This window comes from Lathyrus oleraceus, chromosome 6, assembly GCF_024323335.1.
Source record: "Lathyrus oleraceus cultivar Zhongwan6 chromosome 6, CAAS_Psat_ZW6_1.0, whole genome shotgun sequence".
Lineage (NCBI taxonomy): Eukaryota > Viridiplantae > Streptophyta > Magnoliopsida > Fabales > Fabaceae > Lathyrus > Lathyrus oleraceus.
Genome location: NC_066584.1, coordinates 246,720,670 through 246,728,851, shown reverse-complemented (window position 1 = coordinate 246,728,851; position 8,182 = coordinate 246,720,670). Strand labels below are relative to the sequence as shown.

Sequence of the window (8,182 nt, the reverse complement as noted above, 5' to 3'; positions counted from 1 at the left end):
ATGGTCTGTGACGACCGACACACTCATGTGACGAGCGTCACGCCCCTCTTAGTGTTACGAGCGTAACACATGGTGTGACGGACGTCACACCCCCCACTCCTATTTTTCTGCCTTTGACGCGCGTAACAGAAGCACTTCTCCCCTATTTCTCCGCTTGACTCATTGACGCGTTAGAAACGATACTGAAGGAAATTTTGGGAAACGGTTACTTTATGGAGGAATATAAATAGACCTCAAGGGATCCAATTGAAGCTCTCCTCTCTCTGCCGTATCTCTCTACGCCATGCAATATTTTAACAGCAATATATTTTCTTCAGCATTTTATTTTCTTTGCTTTTGTTTTTCTTTTCTATGCTAGCTTAATTTACTGAGCATTCAATTTATTTTCTCACAATAGTTTCTACACCGGAAACTATTGTGTAATTTTCACTGGATCTAACCTTACGTCAGATCACAGTATTTTTATTTCCTTGTTTTATTTACCTGTCTACTCAAGAATTGTGAAGAACAAATCCAACCGACTTGTGGTGGAGGGTTCGAACATCGAAGCTAGGAACAAAACCAAGATTTCTAGTAATTTAGCAGGTTCATTAATTAATTGAGTTATTGTTTTAATTTACATATGCCCTGTGCTGCTGTTTATACATATTGTCTGTTTGATATGGCTGTATTTATGCATGATTATTGTTTATGCGTGTTTGCCATGTCCGGCTAATTAATTTAGATATTGGTATGTAAAGTAAGCGGAATAAAGGAATCAAAACTAGTTGGTTTAAATTTGTTTCAAAATTTAGTCACTCTTTTTATGGTCTCAATTTACAGAGTTAATACCAAATTTTTTGTACGAGAGTAAAAGACATAAAGAAGTTAAAATCAATAGAACGACAGTTTGAGCTTTTAACTAGACATTGTAAATTGAACATTAACTTTAAATCAGGGCGAAAGCAATTTTTAAAGTTAATTAAATCCTAATCATTTTCAAAAATTATTTTTAAAGGTTAAATGTGAGGGCGAGAGTTAAGCATTTAAGTTTAATCATATAGTCTAAATCAACAGAGCGAGAGTTTGAGACGAGGGCGTTTAAACGGTTAGTATTTTCTTAAAAAGAGTTTCTATAGATTCTATTGTTTTCAAAAAGTGATTTTAGATTTAACTAAATAGTGAGAGCGTACGTTAATATAAAGTCATAGTCTGATTCAACAGAGCGAGAGTTTGAGAAAAGACTTTTAATTAATAGTGTCTACTGAAAAGACTTATTTTAAAACTAAGAAACCAATGAAGATTTGATTCCCTAATTACGACGAACTACATACCGATATCCGCGTTATTTGATATTTAATCTAGATCCAATTTTAGTTTTACTTTTCCCCCTAATCATCAAAGTATCATCCGCATTAGCTTTACGAAGTAACCTTAGAAAAACGGTATATCGATTCATTAAGTCCCTGTGGGATCGATATCTTTTAAAACTACGCGATTAGACTGTGCACTTGCAGTTAATACCCCAATAGACTCATAAAGTCGCGATCAAGTTTTTGGCGCCGTTGCCGGGGACTTTTATTTAGTCGATATCGTAACTCTTCTGTTACGCTGTAGAGACTAAGGCAATTTTTATTTTTCCCTTGTCTTTCGTTGATTTGTATGCCACATACTCGCTCACAAGGCGAACTGTACTACTTACGAATCAACGACGTTGAACGATATCTCCGAGTCTTACGACGAATTCGGGAGTATCGTGCTGCAAACAATCTTCCTCCAATCGAAATTCCTGATCTCAAAAATCTCCTTCCTTCACCGATACCCGAGATGGCAGAACCAGCTCGTGCTCTTCGAGATTACGCTGCTCCATCGCAAGATGAGCCGCATTCGAGTATTGCTCCGCCCGCAATTGAAGCAAACAACTTCAAACTTAAACCTTCGGTGTTGCAGGCAGTGCAACAAAACCAATTTTCTGGAAATCCTACCGAGGATCCAAACCTTCATTTATCCGTATTTGTCCAATACGTTGATACTGTTAAAGCTAATGGTGTCACTTCAGAGGCAATTCGACTTCGTCTCTTTCCTTTCTCGTTAAGAGATAAAGCTAGAAGATGGCTTCAGTCTCTTCCTTCCAACTCAGTCACCATATGGAATGAGTTTAAGAAAGTCTTTCTTGCCCGATATTTTCCTCCAAGCAAAACAGCTATGTTAAGAGCCCAGATAAATGGATATAAGCAGAAAGATAACGAGTCTCTTTTCGAAGCATGGGAAAGATACAAAGACATGATGAGACTTTGTCCACACCATGGTTTAGAGGACTGGTTAGTAATTCATACCTTCTATAATGGTCTCTTGTACAACACAAGGTTAATAATAGACGCCGCCGTCGGTGGTGCGCTTATGGATAAACCTTACGCTGACGCTTATCAACTTATCGAAAGCATGGCCCAAAACCGTTATCAGTGGGGAAGCGACCGAACAATGGTAGAAAAACCTCAAACAAAAGGGGGCATGTACGAGATAAGTAGCCTTGATCATGTTAATGCAAAAGTGGATGCTCTTGCCTAGAAAATTGAAAGTTTAAATGTATCACCTCCAGCCACCGTGGTTGTCGTAACTTAAAATTGCGAAGTCAGTGGAATTCAAGGTCACACTCCTACAGACTGTCAACTTCTAACAGGAATCCAAGCAGAGCCAGTGAACTATGCTCAAGGAAATCCCTACTCGCATACCTATAACTCAAACTGGAAGAACCAGCCTAATTTTTCATATAAAAGTAACAACGCTTTATACGCACCAGGTCAAGCTCCCGCTCAAGCCCCAACTATACCTCCTGGATATCAAAAGCCGACCCCATCTACACCTAACAATAACGTTCCTAGGAAATCCAATTTGGAAATCATGATGGAGAACTTCATAGCTTCTCAACAGCAAACCAATAAAGAATTCTTAAACCAGAATGTACACACTAGCAAACAAATTAAACAACTAGCAAGTAAAGTAGATGCCCTGGCTACCCATAACAAAATGCTGGAAACACAAATCTCGCAAGTAGCTCAACAACAAGCGCCTACTGCTGCCCCAACTGGTACATTTCCTGGACAGCCCCAACCTAACCCGAAAGGCCACGCTCATGCAATTATATTAAGAAGTGGAACAGAGGTAGAAGGACCGTCTGACCCAAGGATTGAGAACCAAAACTCTAAAAAGTCAACTGAGGAAGAAGGTAGACCTAAGGAAAAGGAAGAGTGTAATAAAGAAACCGTAGAAAACAAAGAACCTTATGTACCTCCACCGCCTTACAAACCACCTATCCCTTACCCTCAAAGGCTAATTAAAACCAAAGACGCGGGCCAATTTAAGAAATTTGTTGACCTACTGAAACAATTAAACGTCACCATTCCTTTTACAGAAGCTATTACACAGATGCCTTCATATGCTAAGTTCTTAAAAGAAATTTTATCTAATAAAAGGAAACTTGAAGATAGCGAAACCGTTACACTCACTGCTGAGTGTAGCGCAATAATCCAGAATATGCCTCCTAAACTTAAAGACCCTGGTAGTTTCTCTATACCCTGTCACATAGGAAAATTTGTCATAGACAAAGCTTTATGCGATTTAGGAGCCGGTATCAGTGTTATGCCCTTGTCCATATGCAAGAGACTTGAAATGGGAGAATTAAGACCAACTAAAATGTCTGTGCAATTAGCATATCGTTCCGTTAGATATCCCGTAGGAATCCTTGAAAACGTTCCCGTGCGTATAGGTCAATTCTACATTCCCGCCGATTTTATAATTATGGACATAAGAGAAGATGAAGTTACCCCCATTATATTGGGAAGACCTTTCTTAGCAACCGCCGGTGCTATCATAGACGTAAAACGAGGACGACTCACTTTCGAAGTAGGAGAAGAGAAAATTGAGTTTATTCTTTCCAAATTTTTGAAAGCACCTGCAATAGAAGACACATGTTACTTCATGGATATCATCGATGAATGCATAAAAGAAACAGAATTAGAAAATGACGATTTATCCGACTATCGTGTAGAAGACAAACTGAACCAATGTTTAGCAACAACATCGGATCCTACACAATGCCTCAAGAAACCAACCCTCGACCTGAAAACACTTCCCAAAAATCTGAGATATGAATTCCTAGACTTAGAACTTGAACGACCAGTGATAGTCAATGCAGACCTAGGAAAACTTGAAACCGAAAAACTCCTACATATCTTAAGAAAATATCCAACCGCACTAGGATACAACATCACTGATCTTAAAGGGATAAACCCTTCTATTTGTATGCACCGCATCATGCTAGAAGAAGACTGTAAAACTTCTAGGGAACATCAGAGGAGACTAAACCCGATCCCGAGTGAGGTAGTGAAGAAGGAAGTAACGAAGTTATTAGAGTCAGGTATCATATATCCTATATCCGATAGCAAATGGGTTAGTCCTGTACACGTAGTACCAAAGAAAGGAGGTATAACAGTGATCGAAAATGAAAAAGGAGAAACTATAACCAAACGAATTGAATCGGGATAGAGAATGTGCATTGACTATAGGAAGCTAAACAAAGCAACCCGAAAAGATCATTTTCCTTTACCTTTCATAGACCAGATGTTAGAACGATTAGCCAAGCATTCTCATTTCTGCTATCTAGACGGTTACTCAGGTTTCTTTCAAATACCAATTCATCCTGATGACCAAGAAAAGACAATGTTCACATGTCCCTTTGGTACCTTCGCTTATCGACGAATGTCATTTGGCTTGTGCAATGCTCCTGCAACCTTCCGAAGGTGCATGATGGCCATATTCGCCGATTTTCTCGAGAACATCATGGAAGTCTTTATGGATGACTTTTCCATATGCGGACAAAGTTTCGAAGAATGTCTTGAAAACCTAGAAAGAGTTCTAGAATGATGTGTAAAAGTAAACCTAGTACTTAATTGGGAAAAATGTCACTTTATGGTACAAGAAGGAATTGTTTTAGGACACATCATATCAAATAGAGGAATTGAAGTAGACAAAGCCAAAATAGAAGTAATCGAAAATCTTCAACCTCCGAAAACTGGGAGAGAAATACGAAGCTTCTTAGGACATGCCGGTTTTTACCGACGATTCATTAAAGATTTCTCTAAAATAACTAAACCTTTAACCGGATTATTAATGAAAGATGCTGAATTCATCTTCGACAATAAATGTTTATAAGCATTTCAAACACTTAAACAAGCATTGATCTCCGCGCCCATAATGCAGACCCCGGATTGGAATGAACCATTCGAAATAATGTGTGACGCAAGTGACTACGCCGTAGGCGCTGTTTTAGGACAACGAAAGGATAAAAAACTTCATGTTATATATTATGCGAGTAGAACTCTAGATGAAGCACAAATGAATTACGCCACGACCGAGAAAGAACTTTTAGCAGTAGTATTTGCACTAGATAAATTTCGTTCCTACTTGGTCGGAGCTAAAATAATCGTTTACACTGACCACGCTGTCATTAAGTACCTCTTAACAAAAAAGGATGCTAAACCTAGACTCCTAAGGTGGATCTTGTTGCTACAAGAATTTGATTTAGAAATCAAAGATAAAAAAGGAACTGAAAACGTAGTAGCAGATCACCTCTCTAGACTTGAAAACCTGGAACCGGAAAGAACATCGATCAACGATGATTTCTCGTACGATAAACTTATTGCTAATTTGGAAGAAAATAGAGCTGGTGAACAGGTAGAGACCACCTTGGCTGTATGCGTTACACCATGGTACGCCGATTTTGTCAATTATTTAGCCGCCAGAGTGGTTCCACTTGATTTATCATACCAACAAAAGAAACGATTCTTCCATGACATAAAACATTATTACTGGGACGACCCTTTACTTTTCAAAAGAGGCCCCGATGGTATTTTCCGTCGCTGTATACCTGAAGAAGAGGTAGAAAGTATAATCCAACATTTTCATTCCGCTCCTTATGGTGGACACGCAAGTACATCCAAAACCTGCTCCAAAATCCTACAAGCCGGTCTTTATTGGCCAAACATATGGAAGGATGTGCATGCTGCTGTCAAGAAATGTGATAGGTGTCAACGCACAGGAAACATATCTAGACGTGACGAGATGCCACAAAAAGGCATTTTGGAAGTAGAAATTTTCGATGTATGGGGAATAGATTTCATGGGACCTTTTCCACCCTCTTTCGGTAACAAGTACATACTCGTAGCGGTTGACTACGTATCAAAATGGATTGAGGCTATAGCTTCTCCAACAAACGACACACGAGTAGTAATTAAACTCTTCAAGAATATAATCTTTCCAAGATTTGGTGTCCCAAGAATAGTAGTCAGTGACGGTGGATCGCATTTCATATCTAAGATACTCGAAAAATTATTGTTTAAGTATGGTGTAAAACATCGAATAGCAACACCTTATCATCCTCAAACTAGTGGACAAGTGGAAGTGTCTAATAGAGAAATCAAACAAATATTGGAAAAAACAGTCGCTACCTCAAGGAAAGACTGGTCATCAAAATTACCCGAAGCTTTATGGGCATACCGAACCGCTTACAAAACTCCCATAGGAACAACCCCATTTAAGCTTATTTATGGTAAATCTTGCCACCTCCCGGTAGAGTTAGAACATAAGGCCTATTGGGCTATAAAAAATTTAAATTTAAACTATAAGGCCGCCGGTGAAAAGCGAATTCTTGATATAAACGAATTAGAGGAACTTAGACAAGACGCATAAGAAAATTCCAGAATCTACAAGGAAAGAACGAAAAAATGGCATGATAAACGCATATCAAGAAAAACTTTCAAACAAGGCGATGTAGTCCTTTTGTTCAACTCTAGACTTAAGTTATTCCCAGGAAAACTACGCTCTAGATGGTCTGGCCCTTTCCAAGTCACTAATGTCTTTCCCAGTGGAGCTGTAGAAATTAAAGGAAAATCTATTGAATCATTTATCGTAAACGGGCAGCGTCTAAAACATTATCACTATGATGAAAACAATGAAGACTCGCAAGTCCTGCACTTAGACGTATTGTCTCCAAAATTAATAGATTAACATTTAATAGTTTTATGTCGAGCTTGCGACATTAAACAAAGCGCTTCGTGGGAGACAACCCACAAATTTATATTTTTTTTCTTTGATTATTCTTTTTGATTTTATTCAGTTTTCATTCTTCATATTCTTTATTTTAATTAAACTTTTCTTCTTTTCTTCTTTCGGCATCTGGCCAAATCCTGACTAAATTCTTGTTTTTCTTTTCTTTAGCTAAGACTAACCTGATGGGACATATTGATTGCATGGGTATCAAATTCAGAGGGAGAGCCCAGAGACAAAAATTTGAAGAACTAGCTGAGAGAGAGATGCACCCAAGTTTTTATGCTGATGATGGTGCAATGACTGTTCTTGGGCTAAGAGATAGTGTCCTATATCTGCTGAGTCAAATAGGGTGGGAAACCACTCCTATTCGAAGGCAATTTGTTACTTACCGGAGGCTAACTCTAGAATTCCTTAGCTCCCTGATCTATTTACCAAACCATGGAAAAGGAATAAACCGAGGTTTCATTCAATTCAGGATGTTCAATATGGAGTATCAGTATAACATTCAAGAATTTACTAACCTTTTAGGGTTCCCTACTTCTTTTGATACATTCACCATGAGCCAAGAAGACCTTTTTGAATATAGAGAGCTTGAGCATTTTTGGGGAAGTTTGACGGGAAATGACGACCCTGAGGAACATGAGTTTCTTTCTGGAAACATACATAACCCGGCTTTTCGTTATTTCCACAAGATCCTAGCACACACTCTTTTTGGGAAGAAATCAAACATTACCACAGTATCACGTGATGAACTCTTCATAATATTTTGTGCTTCCCAGAACCGACCGGTGAACGGTGCCACTTATATGTTGGCAAGTTTTGACCTCCTTATTCAAGATGACCGTGTATCGATCCAAATATGAGGATTAATAACTATGATTGTCAATGCTATTGGATATACTTTTCCTCTTCAACAATATGTTTATAGGAAATCTTGGACCTGAAGAGTTTGAACTATTAATAAATAACCAAGCTTTTTACCTATTCACCATGCCTAGCCCGATGACTAGTGTCCATAACCGAAATAATTGGCTTTATAACCTGGATGGAGTACCTTCTCCTATTAGATCTGTTGAAACCATCCAAGATTATGAGA

At 38.4% G+C, this 8,182-nt stretch overlaps 1 non-coding gene across 1 annotated transcript; it reads right to left on the bottom strand.

Moving 5' to 3' along the window:
• Nucleotides 1–2,184: 2,184 nt before the first annotated feature.
• Nucleotides 2,185–2,291, bottom strand: LOC127099265 (small nucleolar RNA R71). The gene has a single exon (XR_007793790.1). It is a non-coding gene; the product is annotated as a small nucleolar RNA R71 (small nucleolar RNA).
• Between the last annotated feature and the right edge of the window lie 5,891 nt (nucleotides 2,292–8,182).